Consider the following 12,192-nt stretch of genomic DNA (forward strand, 5'->3'; position numbering starts at 1 on the left):
CCATTACGACTTGATTTTGATATAATTGCTATCAATATTCCTTACATCCACACGAAATAGTCACTTTAATTTAGCCATATGAGACATGGGTGGCCAGTAAGGCTGACTGGCTAGTGCACCAACTACTCTAATTTATATTGTGGGGATAAATAGCATGCTCTTTAACTAATTTAGAGGCAGCAGAGAGAGTAGCCTATACAGTTACTTCTGGTTTACAATACTATAAATAATACTATCTGATTATTCTCCAGGTCCAGACTTGACTGGCAAGACTGACCTGTTCACAGCAGCAGTGGTTGCACTGACAGAAAAAACGATTGTGCTCTTTTTGGATCACATACAGTTGGAGTAGACTCATTCCCCAGCAGATCTAACATTCTAAATATCCAAAATTACAAATTTAGGGGCAACACAACAGGCAGATTTTATGCCCAACACCAGCACTATAACAGGATAGTGTAATTGACAGAATGCCTCTACCCCTTTTCTGGATAGATTCCGATGCTGAATTCCTAAGATCTTACTCTCTGGTCCAACTAGTATTGTACCCAAAAGGTATGGTGTAAGAACAAAATAATCTTGAAGGTGCACAGTATAATGTTAATAGACACTCTGGAACAAATACTTCCTGATAAATTAAGGGGAAACTTTGCAACATGAGGAATCAGTCAAGCAGGATCCCCGGCCCACTGGGGAGGAGTTTTCATGCTTTAAAATAGACACAGGACACCAACATAAGGCCTAAGGTGAGAATTAGATAGAGTTATGGCTCATCCAAACCAAACGACGTTATACATGCTCCAAGAGCACCTAGAGAACTGTTTTATAGCAACCTTTCATCTGTAAATGGATTATTTTCTTGAGAATGATGACTTGTCTCACAAATAGCAATATGCGGAAGCCGTTTAAAACTATTCACAAGACACAGACTGAAATAAAGTCCAAAAGCAAATTTGTCTACAGTCACATTTCTGGGAAGACACCACATTATCTTCCTTTCTCTTACAGACATTCTTTTCTCATAAGGGAGTACCTGAGTTGAATGTCGGTTGGAGAGTCGATTTAATAACATTTGTTGGCATGCAAGACACAAGGGTCGGAAACAAGTATTTCCCATGTTGTTGAAAAACTCTAAATTGGACTATGAACCAGATATTTAGGACCAAAACCTTCTTGGAGTGGTGCTGCATAGGTGGAGACTCTAGAATTTCTTGTCCTAAATTGCCAAGTTGCCTAGTGAAAGACAGGCAAGCAGAACAAATGTGAATGATGCTGATTTGGATTTGCACATGGAGGCCAAATCCTGAAAGGACTAGTGCATCATTTGTTGGCGAAAACAGGGCTGATTGCAGAGGCCCCCTAACTTTTTGCCCCCATTTTCCACTTTTTGCTGGTGTTTTCCGGACTTTGATGGTGCCCTGGGTACTGCTAACCAGTCCCAGGGCCTGTGCTCTGTGTAAAATGGATATGCAAATTAGGCTAATTATAATTGGCTAAGTTAACCTACCTATAAGTCCCTAGTATATGGTAGGGCATGTAGGTTTAGGGACCACAGCATAGGTGGTGCACTACTGAGGTGCCCAGTGTCATTTTAAAGGCAGTCCTGCCTTGCTGGCTGCTTTTAAATTAAAGTTATATGCAAATTCGACTTTGGAATTAAAAGTAGTTCCAAAGTCTTAAACTACCTTATTTTTACATATAAGTCACCCCTAAGGTGTGCCCTATGTGCCCCTAGGGCTGGGTGACATGTAACTATAAGCAGGGACTTTATAAAAATAGTTTTATAAGCCCTGGTGAGGTAAAAACAGCCAAATTTGTTTTTTCCTCATTGTAGTAAATGGCCTTCATAGGCTAGAATGCGGAGACTTTATTTGAATTTTTAAAGTCTCCTTAAAATGATGCATACCAAGAGTTTGGTATTAAATTAATCGTTGTATTAAATCCCACAACTTCCAGTTGTTGGATTTAATATAACTTGTTCAGGTAAAGAGTTTTGAACTTTACCAGAAAAGGTTGCCAATTTCAGCCCTGCATTGTTTTTGCTGCTGTGCTCTGATTGGCCAGCCTCAGCAGCTTGGCCAAGCTGCCTTGATGAGGTGTGAACTGGCCTGGCTTCACACAAAGGAATGTCCCTGTGGGAAGGAATCTCCCCTCAGCAGATGGTGAGGCAGGAAGGGGGAGGGCTGCCAAACTGGTCTTCAAAGGCAGAGAAGGACATTTGGAGCAACCAGCAACACCCCCACATCCTGCAACCCCAGACAACTAGGTGCCCCTCTGATTAGATTAGGAGAGGGCAGGAGAGGGGTGTGTTTATGATTTTTAGCCACACCAGTGGGTGGGCTCAGCCACATGTAACCTCCAAAAATCAGATTCAGCCATGATGGATTTTTAGAGAATGTTGCCTCCTGGGATTGATTTTTGACACACTTCCCAGGAAGTGGTCATCACAGGGGGAAGGACCCTGCACCTGATTGGAGAACCAGGACCCCCCTGCTTTTCACCCAGGAGCAAGGATAAAACTGGCAGACCTGCACCCACACCTCAGTTCCCTACCACATCCAACAAGGAAGAACAACAGAAGAAGAAGGACTGCCCTGCTGGACCCCTGGCCTGCACCTGGAACCTGCACTCAGAAGGACTGCACCAGCTGCACACTTGGGCTTCACCACAAGAAGGACTTTGCCTGGCTTCAACTGGTTCAAGGAGGGACTCCCTGTTTGCTACAGGTGAAAAATTGCTATCCAGAGTCCCCTGCACCAACTCCTGAAGAAAGCGACCAGCTGACCACTGTCCAGTGGCCAAAAAGAAGTTTGCGCCAGGTGCATTCTGGGAGTTGTAGTCCGCACCCCCCAAGGACCATCTCAGAACTTCTGGACCCTTGGGGTGAGCTATGGACCCCAAAAGAACCTTAAAAGGACATCTGGGAGAAGCCCCAGAAGTTTGGAGAATTTTTGTAAAAAAGCTCCATAGAGGGACCGACCCGCCGCAGCAACTCTAGCCGGCTTGCCTCAACCGCGACCCGGCCTGATTTGCTGGTTCGGCCCGGTAAAGAAAATCTCAGAAAAAGAGACTAAATCCGAAGGTAAAAAGTTGACCGGGACCTCCCAGCCAGCGTATTCGAGGAGGGCTCCATGGACGTCGGATCAAGATCCAAGTTTACCCCGGTCGAAGGATTTTCACCTCAAAAAAACTACTAAGTCCGAAGGTAAAAATCTCCACTGAGGATTCCAGCATCGCGTATCCGGAGAAGGGCTCCGGGAGGTCGGATTGGACTGGCAGGTTCGTCCCGCTGAAGAAAATCTTCGAAAAAAAGACTAAGGGGGTCATTCTGACCTTGGCGGGCGGCAGAGGCCGCCCGCCAAAGTCCCGCCGTCAGAATACCGCTGCGCGGTCACAAGACCGCCGCGGTAATTCTGAGTTTCCCGCTGGGCTGGCGGGCGAACGCCAGAAGGCCGCCCGCCAGCCCAGCGGGAAACCCCCTTCCATGAGGATACCGGCTCCGAATGGAGCCGGCGGAGTGGAAGGGGTGCGACGGGTGCAGTTGCACCCGTCGCGATTTTCAGTGTCTGCTTGGCAGACACTGAAAATCTTGGTGGGGCCCTGTAAGGGGGCCCCGCGACACCCGTTACCGCCAGCCAGGTTCTGGCGGTCAAAACCGCCAGTGCCAGGCTGGCGGTAAGGGGGTCGGAATCCCCATGGCGGCGCTGCCTGCAGCGCCGCCATGGAGGATTCCCCAGGGCAGCGGGAAACCGGCGCGACACCGCTGGCTTTCCGTTTCTGACCGCGGCGGTACTGCCGCGGTCAGAATGCCCATGGATGCACCGCCAGCCTGTTGGCGGTGCATCCGCGGTCGTTGGCCTGGCGGTAGTCTACCGCCAGGGTCAGAATGACCCCCTAAGTGTGAAGTTAAACTTTTAACCGAGGCCTCCCGCGGCCTGTAGCCGAGCAGGGCTCCATCGCGGTCGGCCTTAAACTTTGACTTTGCCCCGGTCGAGGTGCAACCAGATGACCCGATTGGCGCTTTTTGTTTCTAGGTGCTAAAAAATAATAATTCTTTAAAAATTCATATCTCCGGTTCCCCTTATCCGATTTTATTCGTTTTGGTGTCATTTTAAAGATAAAAATATAATCTATTTTTATGAATTGGTTTTGGATTTTTAAACTGTTTCCTGTGTTTTATTTAATTACTGTTTTGTGATATTTGAATGCTTTACACTCTTTCTCCTAAATTAAGCCTTGACGCTCGTTGCCAAGCTACCAAGGGTTGAGCTGGGTTTCATTTACTGAGACCTAACTGGACCTTAGTGGAGGTTAGTGGCCTATTGCTAAGCGTAGGTACCTACCTGCCCATACCAATAACCCATTTTCCAACACTGACTCCATCAGAGTTAAATTTGTGCCCGTAATTGAGCTCTCAGAGGTGAAAAGATTTAGAACAACTATTGGGAACTTGCATTATTTCTAATCAGACAAATAGAAGTGGCATATGCCTGCCATCAGAGCCTTTCTATAGGTGCATTATTTACTTATTTGAACTTTTAATATAGTGCCTTGCCTTCAGAACAGGTGTTAAAGAGATGTACAGAGAGTCAAACATCTTAAATGAGCACAGATGGGAAACACATGTTCCTGGAAGAACGGGGGTCAGGGACATGGGAGGGTGGAAGCAACAGGAACCAACAATAATAAACAGATTAATGTTCAATTTTGTAGGTGGCAAGGATGATGGTTGCTATTTGTGGCTGCCAGAGAACTTAGCTAGTTTGCGGGCCTCTTCTGAAAGACAGGATATCATTGCTATGTCTTAGGTCCAGGAGCAAAGAATTCAAAAAGCTGGGTGCCGTTACTGAGAAGGATTCCATCAGTGTTAATTATGACTTGAATTTAGGTGTTTCTTATATTAAGGGATTCTTGCTTCTTGAGAGTCTTTCTGCTCCAGATAGCATGAGAGGGTTGGAGAGGTAGGTAGTCCAGCTGTAGTGTAATGCTTCGTAGGTGAAGTGTATAGTCTTGAACTTTGTCCATGCCTACAATCGAAGCCAGTGGAGATCTTCCAGAATCAGAGCAATATGATCAAATCTTTTATCGCACCGATGAGTCTGGCAGAGAAGTGGAAGATGGCTTTGAGGGGAGCTAATGCTGCAGTGGAAAGATCTGCTAGAATGGCATTGTCATACTTTCGACTGGTGACAAGAGAGGTATTCCCTGAAAATGATTAGGCTTGTGCAGCCTGGTGCCCATAATGTTTTTCAATACATTGTTTAGCCAGGTTTCAAACATTCAGAATACATCTGAGTTTTTTCTTTCAGCATGACAATTTGTGGGTGGTGTGCATTGGCAGATTTTATGTTGACTAATGTGCAAGATTTGGAGAAGCTGCAAATGCCAGTGAATGCTTTTTCATTGGCGTAGTCAATTCTCACCAGGTTGTTGGGGAAGGATCTTGTTCTAGAGATACTTTTATGGTGTGGACCAATGTATAGCATTGGGATCACTTTGTGGTGACTTTGGAAGCAACTAGTGACCACTGTTGACTTGTGAAGGGGAAAATCTAGGTGACTGTGTTCCTATTGCTGATGCGATAGCTTGAATACGTCAAAGGCAATTTCAGAAAAGAAGAAGGCTCAGTTCATACAAAGTAGAGCACTCTGGCTCTTCCTCCTTCATAAAAAGAAAGTCCTTTAGTAAAGATAAAAGGCACCCTAATTTCAGGGTCATAGTAGAAGTCATGGTAAAGACCATAAATTGTCATGCCATTACAGCACTGGTCACATGTAATAAACGTGTGATAAAATGGAAACACATATTGCTTAATGGGACAGAGAGGTAATGTTGCAGAGTCCATAGTAAGGATCAGAGTACTTCCAGGTCCATTATTAACTTGTTTGTAAATTTGCTCAAGGGAGGCATCTGCAAGTGGTAAACAATGCATGCAGGTGCAGAGCACAGATGATGTATCAAAACCACCCAAGCACAGCCAAAATGTTTCTGTCACTCTATTGAAAGCATGATGGTAGCAACGGACACAGAAGAAACAGAGGTCTGATCTTCAACTGTAAGAAGAGCAGATGGCTGCTTCCTTCTGCAAAATTGAGGCAACTCCTAAAATAACATTTACAGGCAGCAGAAGTGCACTATGTCAGATTGTCAAGACAGTGGGGACATTAGCCTCTAGAGAGTGTGAGGCCCTTCAGAAGCCAAAAGTGCAGAGAACATCTGGCACAGTGACTGCCAGTTTACCACGAATGGTTCTGCAAACACAGAAGACTAAATTGCAGTTGGACTGTGGGATTACCTGGAGTGGGGTAAGGTGCAGCAGCTTCATACATGTACGTGAATCAAATACGATCAATTCCAAGTGACAGGTGATGCATATTAAAGTACTGGATGATGGAAGAACACAGCAGTGAGCATAAGAAGGGTTTTGTATCACACAAAGCCTAAGAGGACATATCATCCACAATGCATGCCAAGTCAGCCATTAAGCACCCAAAAACCGTCTGTGACCACTCAAATCACCATGCGGTTGAGGGTTTTGAGCCACCTGAGATCTGAGGATGTCCCCTAGGTGGAGCCCATTGAAGGAGAGGTAAATCCAGAGGAGGTGGCAATGTTTGAATCATAGGCAGATACTGGTGACACAGATTAATTGGTAGATCATAGATCTTGAAATGGCACTATCTTAAGAGTCTCCCCAAACATTTTGCCTTCCTCCTCCTCTTTTTCTGACCTTCTTGTTGTTGGCCTTGAGACTCTAAGCATTTACCACTGCTGGCCAGTGCTGAAGTGAGTGTGCTTCTCCACTAAATATGGTAACTTTGGAGTATCCACAATTGGAATATTAAGTTTACTTGTAATTCCCTTGTAAAGTTGTATACCATAGACCCAGGAAGTGTAAATTAAATGCTACTGGTGAGCCTGCAGCACTGATTGTGCCATCCACAAGTAGACTTTCAAACCTGTCTCAGGCCTGCCATGGCAGAGCCTTTGTGTTTAGTTTCACTGCCACTTCGACTTGGCATTTAAAACCTTTTGCCCAGCCTTAAACTTACCCTTTTATTACATATATGTCAACTATAAGGTAGGTCCTGGTTAGCCCCTAGGGCAGGGTGCTATGTCAGTAAAAGGCAGGACATGAACTGTTAGGTTATACATGTCATGATAATGGAAAAACCCCAAAGCCTTTTTCCACTACCGCAAGGCCTAGTCCCCTCATAGGTCGGCATTAAGAATTCCTTGGTACACTTTTAAGCTTTAACCCCTAATCAGAAAAGAGAAAGAGAAACTACATCGTGTTGCATATCATTAGAATGGTAACGATAAAGCCTCTTTACTGGTAAAGTCAGTTGAATTTAATGTTATTATTTTAGAAATGCCACTTTTAGAAAGTGGAAATTTCTCTGCTCTCACTGCTCTGTGTGCCTTTCAGTCTGTCTCCAATACATGTCTGGAGTGGGTGACAGCTACACTTTGTGCAGTCCCTCTAGACAGACACAACCACAGGAAGGTTAGGTGTGTCGGAGCACTCATCTGCATTCATCTGCATTCTGATGGCTCTTCCTGGGCAGGAAAGGTGGATGGGAGCTGACACTTACACCTGAATACAGAGTACCTACACCCACACAAAGGGCTGATTACCCCCTACTGATAATCTGGAGCCAGGGCTACAAAGAAAGGTATTTTGTGCACTTCAATGACCTTTCTTTGAAGTTACCCCCACTTCAAAGGCACATTTGGGTATAAGAATAGGGTCTCTGATCCTACCAAAACAGTACACTAATGTACCTAGGAAGAACCCTGACAGGAGAAAGGAATGCTGTGTTACAAAGAGAGCCATGCTGCTGGACTGCTTTCCAAAAAGGACTGCTCTTTGCCTTGATGATCCACCCTGCTGCCTGCTGAGCTTTGCCACGCTGAGGAAGGACTGGACCCTCTCATCTGACCTGAGTGACTCCAAGGGCTTGTTAGCTTGCCCCTGTTCTCTTGCACTCTAGGGGACATCAAAGACTGCCTACAGCTCTGCTCCTGCTGCTGGACTCTACCATCTGTGAGTCCTACTGCTTCCTGAGGTGCCAACCCCACACCTGGGCCTTAGAAGTGGGTTTTGCACCTGTTTCCATGCACAAATCAACACATCTGAGTCATTACGCCACTCAGAACCGATTCAGTGAACTCTGATGCATTGCCGATTCGACAACAACACAGGAGCCAGCTGCTCTGATCCGAGGACTTTGCTGCACCACTCAATGCTGATGCATTGCATAAATCTCAGTGGAGTTCAATGCTGATGCACGACGCTACTGCGAGGCTCTACATTGACACATCTACCCAAGTGTGTGGATCAGAACCATCGCATTGCCTTTGCATTGCTTCTTCATGTTGACAATTGCTCCATTCAAGCTACTTTTTCAGCAGGCTCGCTGTGCATGAGTCCTGTAGCCAGCCTGCCCTCCATCACCGTCAACTGTGGATTTACCTCAGACTAGCCTGACCTTAAGTAGCCTTTTAGCACTATTGACTACTAAGCACTATGTTTGGTGTATTCTTTAAAAGATCATATCTCGACTTCTATTGATTGGAGTTTTGTCATTTTAATCTTGTTTTACACAGATGAATATTCTCTCTTTTTCTAAACCCATGTGGAGTCTTCTTCCAGTGTTTTAATTGTGTTACTGTATGTGTGTGTTGCACAAATACTTTACATATTGCCTCTTTAGGTAAGCTTGCCTGTTCTGTGCCAAGCTACCAGAAGGTGAGCCCTTTTTATCTCTAAGTGTGCTTTTAGCTTAGCTTGACTACACGTGGTGGTTCCTGCTTGTGCAGGGTGCATACTTTGACAACCAGAAACCCGAGTTCTAACAGTAGAGCAGCCTAATCAAGTAATAGCTGGCATTTATGCTCGGTTCACTGTTAGATTGCTAATGGGAAAGAATGAACAGTAGTCCATGTTGATAAATAAAATATATCACATGCAGGCCCCTCACACATTTTCACAGATTATGTTATGGCATGTTATTATTATTTTGCAAACCACTCACTCACTGGAAAGTTTTTGGGTTTAGGGATAGCATGATATAACAGATTGGTTTTATAGCTCGTTGCAAGAAAGAAAGAAAGGTTTTATGGTTTATAATCAGTGACAGAAAGTGAAGCAAAGTGAAAGGAGTAGTATGAAGGAAATCAGAGAGTTTCCGATAGTGGGAGGTTGAACAAATAGTTATATTCACCTCCCTAAATTAAGTATGCTCCAAAGAAACATATTAATGATCTAAGGTTGTGACAAGAAAGACACTTATGAATCCTATATGCAATGAAGCTTCGTGAGGTGCAAAATAATTGAGTTGTATTTTAAGATAATCCACTGTTTGAGTAGAGGTCTATTAAGAGACTATATCAAAGGTGAGGCATGACTAGAGCAAAGAGTAGTGTACTAGTCTACTTTAAACTGGCAGAAATCTGGCCAATGAGGACATTCAGATCATAACTAAACAAGGAAGGGAAAGATATGAGGAAGGAGAACAGAAGGTGGCATACATGTATGATCTAGTCACCATAATGTCTTTATACAAGGTGCACAGTCATCAGCTAGCAATCTCAAACTTCATAATCATATGCAAAATCGTAGTGAGCAGCAGTGCTGTTGATAATTCGTGGTGAAATCTTGCCACACTCTGAAATAGCAAGAACAGTCCTACTGTCAAATTGCAATATACTAAACAAGGGGCTGCTGAATAGCATCAGCAGTGCTTTCTTTTTTCTGTGCACATAGTTTCCAGTAGTTGAGCAAGAAGAAGTACCACAGATCTATCAGTATGAATCTTCTGATGGGCAGTACTCCTAGTTAGCTTAAAAAAAGAAATGCAGTAAAACGGGTTTACTCTGATCATTCAATGCAGTTACGGTGTCTGATTTAGGGTTGGATATGACTTACCTCTAAGGGAATGTTGTTCGGTTAAGGGCAGGAGCATGAGACATGATTGTTCCACTTTGATAGGGGATAAACCAATCTTTTTAAAAAGCGCCCGTTAATGAATAATAAATGAATGGGTCAGAGGAACATGCCTGGAATTTACTAATGATGATTGCTGTAATTGACTTATTATATTTTAAGTTTCAGGTATTTATTTGTTTAGCATGTTTATATGTGAAATGCATGTAAATCATTTTAGGCGATACATAAATGGTAACAATACTTCATAGTATTGAATGTTCTGCTATAGTTGGTACACACAGGGTTAATTTCTGGGTTTTCAAATACTAATTGCACTGTATACAGTGGGGCAGTATGCATAAGAGCTAGAAACATTGTCACACCCCTTGAATTATATTAGCCCTTTCTCGATGACGTTGTCAAGTGGTAATAAGAGGTCCTGTGCTGTGCTTATTTGTCACACTGCTTGTTTGTTTCTTTTAAAGGCATGTCTCATCAACATACATGAAAACATTTTAGAACAGGAAATAGGAGTTTTTAAGAAAATAATCAGGAGAATGCATTTCTCCTATTGAATAGTGTTGGAGCGGAGGCAATTGTGAGACAGGCAAAATACATCTATTTTTGGCTTCAAAATCAGGTACTCGGGGTGTTTTTTTCTATGTGGCAAGTAATCTGCCACAAACCACATTCCTTCAAAGCAGAATTTGAAACTAAAATGTGGTCTTGCAGTTGATTGTTTTTTGTTTCTTTCTACAGGTTTACTTCCACAAGGTATCTCAAAAAACCTCCCCCTGTTATATACCTAAACCCCTAATATCTTTCTTCAAGCCTACTCCCCTCCAAGATATCTATTCATGCCATCAATCATTTGCTTCTTACATAGGCCACCCTAATGAGTATACTTAGCCTATTAACATGCCACAAAGAAACAGAAAGTAAATGTATAGAATGGTTTCCTTGAGATCACAAGACTAATCCCAATCACCAATGGAATAACAACTAACTTGTATTCTGGAGTATAATGCTACATACTGATAAGTACATCAATACCTTGTCAGGGGTAGTAAGTGCTATATAAATGCAATTTCAACTGCTTATTGACATCTCTCTTTGAGTTTCTCCCATGCCTAGTATTTCAAAGTGCTGATGGTTGGTGCACTCACTATTTCCTCACTACCAGGACTCTGGCATTCCTCAGTGGGCAAATGAACACATGATGGTAATATTTTTCAAGATGCAGGACATGACTACAGTTTTCAGTATCTTCTGAGGGCTATGGTTCAGTGTCCAACTGCTATCACAGCACTGATTTAAACTTTCAGTAGGCCACATGTGCTTTGATGTGTTCATTGTAGGACCTGGCTTCTGACCCGTGTGGTATTTCAGATTAACACAGAGGGATCAATTACCTCAATAGCAATAGGTATCCAAAAGCAAGTATAACAAAATTGGTACACAAATGTGATACACTATTAAGAGCCTTCCATGTCTTTAGAAATCCATGCTTGAAAGTCATGCATGTTAAAGTTTAACGTTACACATGTCCTTTCAGTGAAAAGACCCTAAAATATATATTTACTGTAACACAACTGGATGTTCCATAGGAAAATACTGTGATAAAATACTAAATACTAATACTGTGAAGAAAATGGGACTAGCTAATCAAAATAATAAAAACAGCCGTTTTAATTAAAACTCCTATTCAATGGTGAAGTCAAATTTTTATTAAATATTAAGGAAAAGTAACTTGCAGAAAGTTACCTTTTCTCTGTCTGGCGTTCCTGCAGAGTAATCTGCACTTTGGTCTCCCATTTCTGCCAGCCAGTAATTAGCATTTGAATAGATGTGCACAGGTGTAAAATGTCTCCCAGGAGCAAAACTACGCTGACTTGAATGGGCCGAGATGATCCCTTTGAACCTGACAGACTATCCAGGATGTGGCTGCAAGCATTGTTTTTGACACTAAAGCTGCAAATCCTGCTTAAATGTCAAAACCTCCTTGACAGGTCTGCTAGAGTTTTTTGTATAACAGTTGGCGTGCCCTTCAAAGAGGCCTCCCATCTCACAGGAAAATGTTAGCTGCCCCCTGGGCAGGGAAATTCCTTTATAAATGCAGCCAGTCAGACTCCAATCACAATTCACCCCTTTTTGTTATTGCAATGTCACAATCTGTCTGACAGGCCTGCTGGTTTTAAATACAACATTTGGGCGCATTTCAAAGGAGGGCAAAAAGATGTCAAAACAATTTCACTGTTTCC

This window comes from Pleurodeles waltl, chromosome 10 (assembly GCF_031143425.1).
Source record: "Pleurodeles waltl isolate 20211129_DDA chromosome 10, aPleWal1.hap1.20221129, whole genome shotgun sequence".
Classification (NCBI taxonomy): Eukaryota; Metazoa; Chordata; class Amphibia; order Caudata; family Salamandridae; genus Pleurodeles; species Pleurodeles waltl.